Below are 15,446 nucleotides of genomic sequence, written 5' to 3' on the forward strand. Positions count from 1 at the left end.
CGGCTCAGGTCGACTCAGCCTTCCATCCTTCCGAGGTTGGTAAATGAGTACCCAGCTTGCTGGGGAAGGTGACAACTGGGGAAGGCAATGGCTAACCACCCCGCTGTATAGTCTGCCAAGAAAACGTCGCAAAAGCGGCGTCCCCCCAGAGGGTCAGACATGACTCGGTGCTTTCACAAGGGACCTTTCACCATCACAATTTTTTGAAGTTCTTCTTTTCCTTATCAGTTTTCTAAGTGGAACTATAGGATTTTTAACAAAGAAAAGCTGGTGAGATGTTGCAATGCAAAGATGAGCTGGCCATTGCCCCAAACCATTCTAGGGTAAAAGTTACTTAGCAAGAATACTGGAATACCAATATGATTTTGTTTGGGGGCAGGTATTATCCAGCACCAATGAAAACTGCTGAAAATAAAAATCACTGCAATTCTATTGTGTGGTAGCAAAAGAAAGCTACCTTTGTGTGTGTGTACGTGCCTATGTGTTTGTGTATACACATGTATGTGTGTTTGTGTATATACATGTATGTGTGTGTGTGTACACATATATACCCCCACACACATGCATATATTCATCCATTCTTTTGATGATTACTGGAGATGAGGGCTTGGGTTTTTTTTTATGATACGAGCAGAGCAGATAAGTTATTCTCCTAAAGCATATAAAATTTCACAGTGCTAATTGCAGTGGGAAAGCAGCCATCTACTTTCTGCTATGCATTAATTATGCTGATCAGATTGGTAGGGGAAAAGTGGGCGCAGCTCAAAAGAGACCGCAGGTTACCTTTCCCTCAGTATAAGGCATCTTCTAAAAACCATTTTTTAGGGGCCTAATTATAATGTGGATGATTAACTTTTTGAATTTGTGTAAATAGTATGTTAATGTATAAATAATTTAAAAGATTATTTATTGCATGAAGTCAGTCCAAATTTATTTGCATTTACAACAGGGAGGTAAAACAAAGTAAAACAATTAGGGCAAGGATTCATAGAATTAAATGTTATGTTTTGCACAAAGTATTAAGGGGAGAAGTAATTGAAGTAAAAGGCACATGGATTTGGAAGAATGGATATATCCATAGGCCACAGATTGCAGTGAAGTACATATGAAGGATGCTAATGACAAAATAGCCACTGTCCTGTTTCAGAGCTTGTAAATGGGAAAATAAAACTCAACTATTGCACAATATTTAGTGACAAATAAATTCTTCACTCCTCTTTCAACAAAGCTAATTTTATCAGTTATTATTTGGTCCTCTACTGCTTTAATAGACATTTTGGAATATATCGTGATCATCATCATCCTCATCATCCATTTTCAACACTTTATGTGTTATACAAGAATGAATAACAGTGTGAAGAAATTATGAGATGTTTTAGTGAGGGGAAGGATATCAAATATTGATGGACACAGAATTTGATGTAATGTTGTAAAGCATAGGAGCATTTTATCTGCTGGTTCGAAATTGTAGGAATTATCCACGCATTACTGAGGGTACTAGGATGGAGAAGGCTGTTCTACAGCAGTGTGAAACGGCTTGAGGGAGTATACCGTCAGAGACAGGCTTTATTCACAGATAGATACAGTTAGCCATAACCAATTTTACACCCAGGAGATTGGTCTGGTTAATCACTGGAAATATTAAATGCTAATTACAGGAGGGATTGTTCCATGTCCATAATGGATTCTGTGCTCAAAAATGGCAATAATTATACATGATTCATAGTAGGTCATTAAACCAACAAGAACATCCCATAAAAAGACATTGGCAAACAATTTCCATGCTATTGCCAAGAAAAGTGCATGGTTGTACCCATGCAATCACCAGAAGTTTAGCTCAACTCAAGGGCACCCTTTGTTTTCTTTAAGTGACCCCCTTGAAGGTGAACTGCAGACTAAACTGGGCTAACCAGATCAATGTCTCGTTCAGTAAAAAGCAGCAACTTCCTAGGGCATCAAGCTCACTTTGCCTGTCCAACTACTCATTAAAAGCATAGCACTGCACTGCACTTAATAGTTCTCCATCCAGAATATCGAAAGCAGAAGCCAACTCTGCAGCCACCCAAAGGGTTCCTGCTGCAGAGATCTTAACCATGAAAAGGTAATTGTAGAAAGCCAAAAAGAAGGAAATATTCAGAATCTGTTGTGTAAACAAAAAAGGACTGAAGCATTCCTTAAGTCCTAGGAAGGGAGATAGTATTAATAAGAGTCTCAGGCTGACTCGTCCCTGACTCAGTGGGGTCTATGAGGGAAGGGGAGAAAAAGCACGGTCAGACTTGCAAGATTCTATCAATATCGCCTATCGCAATAAAGTATAATTCTAGTCTTCCTGTCGAGTTGGTTTCCTAGACTACCTCATAGGGCTGACAGTAACAGAAGGAAATTGGAAGTCAATTTTTCTTCTCATTGAAATGCTCTGAGTTCCATGGTCAAGGGGCACAAGGAGAAAGCACAAAATACAAACAGGCTGTGATTTACTGTGATATTGCCTGGGCAATTGCACAGAGCCTTATAGTATTTTTCTTTATTAAACTGAAAGCCTGCGCTGACTCCTTCCAGATTTTGCAAACAATGGCAGTTCCCTGCCACACCATAATCTCTTTTTAGAGATTTACCTGTGTCAATGTTTCTCAAGTAATAAAACAAGATAGGAATACTTGTGCTTCCAGAGTTCTGCACCAGAGTTCACAAGCAATACAGGAGTAAAGCATGGTAATATAATTGTCCAAAGAAACTTACAAAAAAATCCACCCCATGGTTAGAAGAAGCCAAATTCAAGTCTATCTGCATTACCATAAGCACATTATTGCACCTAAATTGTTCCAAATGCTTGTTAAACATTTCAGTCTTGTTTCCCACTTATTCTGCAATATTGCAAGACTTTAGTTCTGAGTAGAGTTATAGCCAATGAAGTTTTATCATCAGTGATTTGTCCCAAAGGAACAAGAGAAGCTACACATGACAAAGTTTTTACCCATCTACGCAACCCTTAAAAAGTACAAGAGTGCTGTCTTTCATTCCTATCTGTTTATTCAGCAGACAGGTTTGTTTCAGATCAGTAGTGCCCCCATCCAAATATAGTTTAAAAACTCTCTGAAACTTACATGTGCTTTCACAGGATGACTGAGCTAGTCTGAAGTTGACTCTGGATCTAACTGATTTCATGACTTCGGCTCATTTGAAGAGCCAGTGTCGGCTCTTTTCTTTTTTGCTCTGTACTGGTTTATTTGAACCAGAGCAAAGCTGGCTATTGTCAGCATTGCTTACAGCTGAACAGAGCTTGTTGGCAGTTTGCATTCCCACTGCCAAGAACTCCTGCCTTGCCTTGTCTCCAGCTCCTGGGCTGAAGTGAGCCTTAACTCTTTCTTCTCCATCCTCATAAAGTCTCAGCATCTCATTTATGAACCCAAGAATTTGTCATTAATTATGATTACAATGGGAGGGGGGGAGAAAGAGGTACTGGCAAAGTAGCCAGCTGCAAAACCACAGATATTTCACCTTTGGAGTCTTTTAAATATAATGAACGAAGGGTGGCAAGGTAGCTTTTCTTGGTCCTTCTTTCCTAAATCATTCATCACTTGCATAACTTCTCATCATTGCAACATGGGCCAGGGACACTCTCAGATTTTTTTTAAAAAAACTTTCTGGTGCAAAGTGGGGGAAAGATGTTTTATTTATTTATTTATTGTTCAAATTTCTATTACCGCTGATCTCCCCCCAAAAAGATACTTGCTATCCCAGGATTCCTAGCTCAAAAGACAGGACTCCAGTTGAATGACTTTATGTGCATTCTCCTACACGTTAGCTAGAGGGAGGTGATCTTCCCATTCTTTCAGCATTTCAACATCTGCAGTAGGATCACAGGGCCAATGTTAGAATGGCTTGGAGGGTGTGGAGTAGAAATGGCTGGCTGGGGAATTCTGGGAATTGAGGTCCACACATCTTGAAGTTGCTGAGGTCAAGAAACACTGGATTAGAGTAAAGCTGGGCTTTGGTTGCACTTATGGCGTACTGGCCAAAATGTGCCACAACTCACTGATACTGTCCTTACACATAGTGTGGACTATTGCATATGGCACAAGTACAACCAAGGCTAGTAACCTGGCCCACACCTCCTCTGTTTTCTTAGAGCGCATTATAGGAAAGCCTGCCATGCTATCCTTCCAATGTCAGAGCTAGCAGAGGGTTTTTAATAGAAGGAACAGCACCTCCCCAGCAGGCTGGTTTCATTCTGTATAAGAGCTGGTCATATTGGTTTATCAATGGCCAGAAAAGTGCTTGCAATTTATTTTATTTTTCTAACACACTCCCAGACTAATCCAGGGGCTGTGGTAGCTCAAAGAATGGGATACAGTTTGATTCACATTTTTGTGAACTCTATGTCAGCTTGAAGAACTGGCTGGTTAATAGCGGTCCCTACTTTTTCCTCAGCATTTCAAGGCCAGCAGAAGGGAAGACAGCTGATGCCCATCATTAGACTGATTCTGAAGAGACTTGGGGTAGACACTATGAAATCTACCATGTGAAAGTGACCATGATTTCTACTGTCATCAGGGCTATCCCATGGAAGGAACCATTTTAAAGTGCATTTTCTGCACTCTGATCTGAACAGCTTACACCTCTCTCCAGTAACGTATGAATAAAGCTTGGGTGAGTGAAAACAATGCTCATTTTTTTAATTTGACGGTGAAATCCATGTGTGTGTGTGCGCACATGCAACCACCAACAAAAGAGATAGTGATTATACGATGAAAAATAAAACCTAGATATATTTCAGTGATTAAAATAAACTTGTTGTTTATTTGTTCAGTCGCTTCCGACTCTTCGTGACTTCATGGACCAGCCCACGCCAGAGCTTCCTGTCAGTCGTCAACACCCCCAGCTCCCCCAGGGATGAGTCCATCACCTCTAGAATGTCATCCATCCATCTTGCCCTTGGTCGGCCCCTCTTCCTTTTGCCCTCCACTCTCCCTAGCATCAGCATCTTCTCCAGGGTGTCCTGTCTTCTCATGATGTGGCCAAAGTATTTCAGTTTGGCCTTTAGTATTATTCCCTCAAGTGAGCAGTCTGGCTTAATTTCCTGGAGGATGGACTGGTTTGATCTTCTTGTAGTCCAAGGCACTCTCAGAATTTTCCTCCAACACCACAGTTCAAAAGCATCTATCTTCCTTCTCTCAGCCTTCCTTATGGTCCAGCTCTCGCAGCCATATGTTACTACAGGGAACACCATTGCTTTAACTATGTGGACCTTTGTTGTCAGTGTGATGTCTCTGCTCTTAACTATTTTATTGAGATTGGTCATTGCTCTTCTCCCAAGGATTAAGTGTCTTCTGATTTCCTGACTGCAGTCAGCATCTGCAGTAATCTTCGCACCTAGAAATACAAAGTCTTTCACTGCTTCTACATTTTCTCCCTCTATTTGCCAGTTATCAATCAAGCTGGTTGCCATAACCTTGGTTTTTTTGAGGTTTAGCTGCAAGCCAGCTTTTGCACTTTCTTCTTTCACCTTCATCATAAGGCTCCTCAGTTCCTCTTCGCTTTCAGCTGTAATGGTTGCCTATCCCAAACACTCAGACTCACAAGAGGTTACTTAAATGAAATCTGATTTATTAGGGAAATTATGACAGGTACAAAGAAAGCTGAGAATGACTAAAAGCACGCCAAATACAAACTAAAAACCCTTGGCTCCAAACGTAATCCCTCCCCCCCCACCAGCCATAGCAACCACCCCCCTCCCAGGTGCTAGTAACCGTTTTCCACACATCCTGGGAAAACAACCTTGAATACATGAGATAACCCAAACACATTCCAACCCAGCAGCCAACAGATAAGAACTCCCCGAAGAGGAATCTTCCTCCCTTCTGAGATCAAACATGTATCAGGCTAATGACATGCGAAACGTTACGATGTACCAAGCACATTGAAACGGTGAACATGACATCAGCCATCAAAGTGGTATCATCTGCATATCTGAGATTGTTAATGTTTCTTCCAGCGATTTTAACTCCAGCCTTGGATTCCTCAAGCCCAGCATGTCGCATGATGTGTTCTGCATACAAGTTGAATAGGTAGGGTGAGAGTATACAGCCCTGCCGTACTCCTTTCCCAATCTTAAACCGGTCCGTTGTTCCATGGTCTGTTCTTACTGTTGCTGCTTGGTCGTTATACAGATTCTTCAGGAGGCAGACAAGATGGCTTGGTATCCCCATACCACTAAGAACTTGCCACAATTTGTTATGGTCCACACAGTCAAAGGCTTTAGAATAAACTAAAATAAACTAAAGGTGACAAAAAAGAAAATTAACAGGAAAAAAAGAAAAAAAATCCATATAGCAACTATAGATAGTGATATAAAATTAATTAAATCCTTAAGCTTATCATTAAATTTAGACCATATAAAAACATATAGGTTCATCTTTTCATTTTTAAAACACAGAGACTTTTCAAAAATTAGTAGCCTGGATCTATTCCTTAATGTGAGAAGATTAAGTTTCTTGCCATGCTCAATAAAACCAAAGCTCTTCATGAGATGACAAATTCCATGTTTTAGGAATATAGTTCAACATCACGTTAAGATCCTTAACTATTAAAGCTGGACAAGACCAGATGATACGAGTTTAAATTTTTTTGTATTGGCATTGTAAGAAATTTTATATCAATTCCTTTTTAAATTAAGGGATTACTGTTAACATCCAGCATTCCATACAATATCAGCCAATCTCAACAGGCTTTGCAGGACAGATTTTAAAAAGCAGTAATTAGCAGTGCCTTAATCTTAGAAATGGTAGGCAAGGGAAACAGATGGCTTCCCACATTGTGGAACAGTGAAGTTGCCCAGTTTGAAAAAAGAAGGCACAGGCTGTAGGTAACAATTACTGAAGTACTCTGAGTAGGAATCAGACAACAGTAGATTTAGGTTAGCTGTTTATTATTCCACCCTTCAGTACCTGTTTCCTTAAAAGGTCTCTTAGCAACTGCAGCAGCTAAAGCAGGTATCTAAAGTTCAATTAGATAGCTCCCCATGCTCTACAATGGTCCTTCACACTAAATTTCTCTCTAGATTATTTCCATCATTCCCTATCAGCAATCAGAGTGTGAATAATCTTATTTAGTGCCAGCAGAGTTATTGCAACACCTGCCTCTGACCACAGTTATTGACTGCCTGATATGAAGCAGAGGTACTTCCAGTTTTATTAAAAATTTGTGGTTTTTAAAATGTTCAGTTGTTAATCAAAGTACTAGAAAGGCCATACATCTTGAATGAAATACTTTTATTTTTTAATGTCCCTAGTGATCAGTGGAGTCCCTGCTTTTCATGCTAAAGATCCCAAGTCCCATTCTTAGTATTTTTGCCTTCAGGAAGAATTAGGAAACCATGGGCAGAAAGAATTAGGAAACCACTTCCCCCTAAGATCCTGGGAAGCCTGTCCAAGTCAGTCAGTACTGGGATAAATTGTCTAACCCTTGCCTAAAACAACTTTTTTTCTAAATTCTGTATCGCTTTATTTTTTGGTTGTTCCTATGGCAGAAGAGCTTAAACTGCTAAAGTTTGCATTCTCACAATGATTTAGACTAGAGACATTGCAACAGAATTAATTTTTATAAAAGTTAAAATAACAAACTAAAAGTTTTAAAAACAGGCATTTTAGAATGTCAACAGGTAGGGCAGTTCCTTCTGTTTAACAGGGAGTGCTTTCCAGGTATTCAACATTAGAGAAAATGCAAGGTGCTACAGCATAGAGTGGTCAACTTATGGATGTGAACAGATATAGGCAAATGATCTTGAGTGTTTGAGGCCATCATGCTGGTGTAAATGTTTCAAAACACTGGATTTACATTCAGACACACACACATTGCAAAACATCACCCTAGCAATACTGGGCTTGATTACACAAAAGTTTCCTTCCTCCATTTTAAACACTGGATCCAAAACAAGCTACATTGAACTTGCTGTATCTACAGAAATCACAATACGCCTTTCACATTTGGTGTTTATAGTTTTCATTATGGATAAAAGGGAGTGCTGCCAGAATGTTTAGGCTGTTGTTCAATACTTAGATGTAACCTGCATGGTATCAGAAGAAGTGGGCAACCTTTTATCCATATCACAGAATGTAATAATTATGCTAAATGCATGGTGGGAAAAAAAGAGTAGGCAGAAGGTTCTTGGAGTAAAGGAAATGCACCTTAGGGATGCACAAAATCCATTTGAAATGACTTTCTATTAATAAGAATTCTTAAGAGGGCACTCCATAATAGTTGGCATTAGAAACTACAATTGTTGTGATACTGGGTAGATATTGGACATCCTGTAGAGGTGCTGTGCAATGGTTCAGTGAGTGCAGGCTAAAATGAAGCAGTTGTGCTAAAGCCATGATTTGCAAGCAAGGAAACTAGAAAATTTCAGTGTGCTGATGACACATACCTATCCCACCTACATCCATGAACTGTGATATTTTATTGAAGCTTAACCTTCCTACTCTTGTGCTGAAATCCAAACCGGTGCTTTCAATTAAGTGCAAACAACAAGACAAACATAATTCATCACCTTATCTTCCAGCATTTAATGAGAAGGCAACTGATTCTAGAAAGCATGGATACAGAGGAGGAGGATGCAATTTGAGAACCGCTGTCTAGCTTTTCAGCCAACACGGAAAGGAAGAAAATGGTCATGGTTTCAAACAAAAGGAATTACTTGACTATAGATAGCCAAGTGCATTTTTCCAGGGAAGTGGGCAGATAAACTCCATTAACTGGAATAAACACTTAGGAACAAAGTTCTTAACCAGATTTCCTAGCTACTCTAGCACGTATATCTATTCCTACACATATATCTATTCCTAGCACATATATCCCTAAAGAATTAAGGGAGACAAGAATTTTTGCTTCCTGAACAAAGTTTAGAGAGATGATGACAAATTGATGACAAGTATTGAATTTGAACCAGGCCTTCCACTAGACCTGAGCGATGAAATGTTTATTTTAATGACAGATGGTTTCAAGACACTTCATTAAAATTGCATATTAATCTAAGCCTAAGGGGTTCAGAAAGGCTACAGAAGCAGTTAGCAATTGAAATCCAGTGGCTGTACTGGCTGTTAAGCCAGATATTGGAAGAAAGCAAATTTCTAATGTCTGCCAATCAAGGAGACAGATGTTCCTTGAATTTCCTTCAGTTCTTGAAGAAGGTTCTGAGACACAAACACACAACATCCCCAAAGTATAGCCTTTCCTAATATAGTGCCTCCAACGTGTTCTACTTAATCTTTTTTTTTAAAATGAACCCCAGTGTTTACAAATATAAAACCTTCAACTTCTACAGCAGTTTTACAAATTGCTGGTTCATTTATGGTTCTGATTCAAAATACTATCACTTTATGTGCACTCAGTGACTAAAAAACAGAGCACTTTAAAGGTCTGTCTCACCCTACCTCTCTGTGTTCTGCTAGAAGAAATCTTACCACCAAATGAGCAGTATTTGCTAAGAACAAAATGAAATTTACCTTCCTGATGGCAGCAGGAAGCCTGTTAACAGCCTGCCCTGAAAAATATGCCTTTGACCCATCATGGTTGGTCTTCTGTTGTGAATTAAAGACTTCAGAAAAGCATTTGGTTTGTCTCTGCTATATTTTGCCTTCCTGGGTCATTATGGGGAGACTCCTTCATGGGATTTAGAACCCATATGGAATTCTAAATTGTGAGAGCTGGCTCATTTCAGTTCTTCACCATCCAAGTTTAGGAGATGGCAAGCTTTGTGACAGAGGAGAGGCTAACACAATAACTGTTACTTTATTTTAATTCCATGGGATATAGAATGACTGATGAAGGCTCAGTAGAAGAGTACAGTGGGATTATATACACACACAGACAGAACAGAAAGTTCAGATTTAAGTTTCATACCAAAGCCACCCTACCATTAGGGAGAGCAAGGCAATGATGCAGCAGTGGAGACCTCAAGAATGGGTCTTCTGAGCTCTGAAGGTACTCCCCTCTCTTCTAGAGAAGAACAGCATTCATAACATGGCCTGCCCTGAGCAGCCTAAAGGGATGCACAGTCTCAGGATGTGGCCGCCAATTGATCCAATCAGCTGCAATTCTAGTCACCTTCAAGATGTGGATTGGGACCAAACAACTATCTTGCCTTTGTCCCAGACATCAAAATATCTTGGACCGTGTCTGTTGCCAGGATGCAAGAAGTGGCTTAAAAGGCACTGTTCTAAAAAAAAAAAAAAGTATCTTGATACCTTTCATTTGAGAAATAATGCTTACTAATCAGTTTACTACAGAAAATCAATGTGTTCTTGGGGCAACTGCCAGCCTGTTAAAAAAAGTGAGCTACGGAAGAAGGAATAACAGTTGAGAATATTGTTTTCCATCAGAAGAGGAGCAAATGGAGAAGTGCATTCTCCTCCAAATGGCTGGCTCAGAGATAACCAAAACTGGTGATAATTAAGGTCATACAGGCCCAAGCCAATGACCTCAGGAGGTGCACAGACCAAGGAACGCACCTTCCATAATGAGACAAGAGGCTCACCCCAAAGCCAGAAGGAGTGAAAACACTCAGACCAAGACAGAATGACAACATTGCTAGTATGGGTAATGGATGAGTTGAAACTTTCTATGCTTATCTTTTTCTTTCCCTACTTTCTTAATAGAAGCACCACTGCAGAAAAATTGGATGGCAATAACAAAGGATACATATCTGCTTGAAAAGTCAGAATTTCCTTCAGAGCTGCTATAATTTTCATTTACACCTTTGATCAATGGAGGACAAGGTCAACATTCACAGAGGTCAACAGAGGACTTTATATGATGCTTCAGAAAGAAACTCACAATATTAATCATACTGTATATATAACACTGAAGTACTTTTTTTTGTTCAGCCTGAAAACCAGACTCTTATAATTCTTTTTATTAATACAAATTGGAAACAGATGTTTCCCAAGACCACTGAATTAAATACTAGTTAAAATCTCTCTGAATCCATTCTGATCCACCCAGCTACAACATTAGGTTTGTACTAAAAGACAATGAAGATGAGTAAATCTAATAAGAATGGCATTTGATTTTTTAAAAAAAATAGATTTAATACATGTATTTAATTTTGTTTATTTAAAATAATTCTATACTATTCTTCATCCAATTGGATTTCACAGCAGATGTACCGTACATATAAAACCTCTTTTTACCTCGAAGTATAGAAAATAGCATTAAAAATAGTAAGACCAAACACAGCTCATGCTTTGCACGTAAGGCAGGCTAAGTCATTATAAGAATAAAATGCTTGAGTGAAATGACAGGTTTGATCCAGGAAGATTGTAATGTTAGTGCCAACTGCAACTCCCTAGGAACATTTCAAGGATGCACATCTTGCAATTGCAGGACACAGACACTTATTTATTTATTTAGAAAACTTAGTATATAGCTCCCTGTGTAATAATCCTAAGTGGTTCATAACAACAGTCCATAAAAAAAAATACAAAGTCACAAAATACAGAACATCATTCTTCCCACCAAAGCACCACAACATCTCCTCAACTCTATATCTGCTGGGCTCACTTCCAACCTAGCCCAGTGCTTGCATGAAGAGCCAGGTCTTCATGGCCCTCTGGAAGGATAAGAGGGTGGGGACAGAGCTCAATAAGCATTCTGGATTTTTCTGTCTGCCTGAAAAGTAAAAGCTGGTGTGGTGGTCAAGCAAATAATAGGATGAAATACATGGATAGTTGGTGGATCACATTTTGGGCAGATCAGATCTAGTGTCAGGTGTCACACCTTCTCTCCTAGCATCCTTTATACCCCGAAGTGAAGGAAGCAGAATATTCTATTATTGTCTCTAATGCTCATAGAGGACAAAAGGCACTGAAGGATGCTGATATCTCTTTTGAGACCACCAGGAAGTCCACTGTCAATGGTGTAATGCTTGTTTGATAACACATTGGAAACTACAGACATTGCAAACATGAGAAAGATGCACCCCAGTGACCAAGGAAAGGGTGGGATTGCAATATTGCTGTTAAAATTTACTCAGTTGAAATCTAGCTGTTGCTGAAGCAACAATGCTCTTGTTGGACAGCTCCCTTCATGAACCTGAATAATCTGATCTTTGACCCATCAGTTTGATAAAGCATAAACTGAGTTCTTTTGGCCACAACAAGAGAAATCATGAGCAATCTGTCACTATGATTCCAAAAAAGCTGCTTGTGAATTTAAAAATTAGATGCTCATTAGGCAAACTGAGAGTTCTTCCAAGAGATGCATATTGCTTCTAGCCCACAGGGTCTTGCTGGAATTCTGTAAATTTGTTTTGTTTTTATTTATTTGTTTGTTTATTTTCTATCCCACCTTTATTATTTTTATAAATAACTCAAGGCAGGGAACATAACTAATACTCCTTCCTCCTCCTATTTTCCCCACAACAACCACCCTGTGAGGTGAGTTGGGCTGAGAGGGAGTGACTAGCCCAAGGTCACCCAGCCCGCTTTCATGCCTAAGGCGGGACTAGAACTCTCAGACTCCTGGTTTCTAGCTCATTGCCTTAACCACTAGGCCAAACTGGCTTTCATTTGAAAAAAAAAAGTTCAACTCTTGTGAGTACTTGCTGTGCCCATATCACTCACTACATGTAGAAACAGAAAGGCACCAATTTGTTTCCAAATGCAATACATACTGTTTTTAAATGCAGAGAGGCAGAAACCATGAATTTGCAACATGCATACAGATATATTTTCAGTTAAAAATGAATAGAAATCTCATATTCAACTATCAAAGTGTGAAGTTAACAGGAAAAAAACCAATGTCCTGCTCATCTAAGTATTTGTTAAATCAAGGGGGCTAAATGCTAAAACAACAACAACAGTCAGATTAGTTAAATCAATTTCTCATCAACCATTTTTTAAAAGAATCTCCAAGTTCTGTTCAGAGTACAAGAGAAACATGTTTTACTCATCTCTTTTATGTCAGGTACCTTTAAAATGTTCACAGGGAAGGGATATGATTGGAAGTCAAAAGATGCCCCTTTTCTCTTTCTTTTAAATTTTTAAACTTCACTGCTCTTCCACTGAGCTTGAAGGTTGCCATATTTGCCCGTATTATTTGTCTTAATGATACTACAACATGGTGCAACATCATTCTAGAAGGGTTCTGGATACAGGTGTCATGATCATAAAAGACCCTCCCTTCCTGGTCACAGTTGTACGGAGTCTAGTTAGTTTTCAGCATCAGTTAAATATGTGGTTGACCCCATGTTAGTGTGTCATTTAGTGTGTTCCCATTGTCATAATCCTGTTTTCTGGCTTAACCTGGCACAAATTTAATTTTTTGAATTATATGTGAGTGTGGTGGTTACAATCATACCATATTCTGCTTTAGGATTACTACTGTATTGTACTATATTGTGCTTTGGGATTTCTTTTAATAAAAAGTGGACTATAAATGTGTGTGCATTTACACAGACAGACACACACACAAACACACAAAATAAATTTTAGGACAGGATAAGGGGAGATGAGAAAGCACTGTTCAAACAAGCAAATAGGAATGATACTACAGCCCTGGAGGCTGCTTACTGCAGCTATAGAAACACTTTCAGAGGAGGAACAATAGGACTTAAAAGTATAAGGAAAAGGAGGAAAGGCAGCTATTCCTTGTCTCCTGGAAAGCCCCTACACCCCAGTTTTAAAACTTTCTTTCCCCCTGCCCTAAAATGGCCGGGGAAGCAGTTTTCACCTTAGCATGAGTTGGGATAGGCTTCCTGTTTGGGTCCTCTCATTCTTTCTTATAGGAAGAATGGAAGGCCAAAAGTCCACTTAATCCAGCACTTTGTTTCTCTCAGTGGATTGGCAGAAGCCTCTGGGAAAGCTCACAAGCAAGACAGGAACACAAGAGCATGTAAGAGCGTGTAAGTTTACTCCAAGACATTTCAATGCGTGAAGCAAAGCAAAGCCACAAATGGTGTTTTCCACCCTCTCAAGTGAAGTCAAGTCCAAGTGTGTTATTTTGGCACATGGGGCAGAAAATCCCACAAGTACCTTTTCAATCTCTGGCAATAAAGATACAACAACAACAACAACAACAACTTACATAGCTAACAATTTGCCTCTTTTTCTTGTCACCAATATTGGCTGCTTAAAGGGGCTCTGCTTCACTTGCCTAATAATAGGATATATCTGAAGACAGGCCAACAAGTCTGCACACTGATTAACACTTGAGAGCATAAAATGAAAGTAGCACCATAATCAAAACATTGTTTTAATGGCTATTCTCTTTTAAAGAGCTAAGCAAATATATCTTTTTATTTAAGAATATTGTTTTATTGTATTTTACTGACTATTTATTCTTGTTTTATTGTAAACCTCCCAGAATTGCTCTTTGAGTGAGATGGGCGGTAACTAAATTTGAAATATAAATAAATAAAAATAAAATACCTTATTCTTTTTTTCCCCTAGTTATGCCTATGTGAATGTAAATAATACCCAGCTAGAAAACAGCCTGTTTACAACATACACAGACATTTCTACTCACTGACTGAGTAAAGGACAAAAACATGCTTACATCAACATCTGAAATCAAAACACACTTAGCTATTTAATAATATATCCCAGCAGTTCAAAACTCTTCTGGAGATTATTAAGAGGGATACAATCCAATGTACTCTGATTTATAATAAAATCTAGCCTGCTTCTGGTTATGCAGAAGCAATTTAAAAAACAAGTTTGTTTGCAAGAAAGTGGGCAACTGATGGAATATAAACCCCATTAGTCATTGAGCCATTATTTTTATTTATTTATTTTTCAAATTTCTATCACTGCCCATTTCCCCCGAAAAGGGGACTCTGGGCGGTTATATGTATATTTTAATAGTTAATTGAAAATGACAGTCCCTAGATATAATTAAATATATTAACATTGTCTTTTTGTCTTGGTTGATGGAAAATATTTTTTTACCCCATGCCTTTTACTATTTTTTTTTCTATATTTTTATACAGACATTACTGCTTTTATGTTTGTTAGCTGCCCAAAGTTATTTTGATTAAAATGGGCAGCCATATAAATTTGCATAATAAATAAACACACGTTAGAGATTATTTATTTCAAATCAATACTTTGCCTCTATGTTGCTTCTACCATCTTGTGGTCATAATAGGATAAGGTACCAACATCAATGGACAAATCATGTAAATGCAATTCAAACCAGCTCATGTGCCAAATGAAGACCAATGGACCAGTGCATTCAATTCCTCTGAAAAATCTTATAGACTGTTAATAATAACATTCTACTGCATGGTGTGTGTGTGTGTCTGGTGTATATATATATATATATGTATGCATGTATGTGTATATCTATATATCTATATATTACAATAATGAGCACACATTGTCAGGCAATACTTGTACCATGTCCTACAATGATTATTATTATTTGATTCCCTGTTTTTTAGAAAGTTC

General features: G+C 38.6%; 1 protein-coding gene across 2 annotated transcripts in view; it reads right to left on the bottom strand.

Annotated features, from left to right (window-relative positions):
* PRKCE (protein kinase C epsilon) overlaps nucleotides 1-15,446 on the bottom strand; it is a 295,055-nt gene that overhangs the window by 141,571 nt on the left and 138,038 nt on the right. The gene's annotated exons all lie outside the window — the stretch shown is intronic.

This window comes from Candoia aspera, chromosome 1, assembly GCF_035149785.1.
Source record: "Candoia aspera isolate rCanAsp1 chromosome 1, rCanAsp1.hap2, whole genome shotgun sequence".
Taxonomy (NCBI): Eukaryota; Metazoa; Chordata; class Lepidosauria; order Squamata; family Boidae; genus Candoia; species Candoia aspera.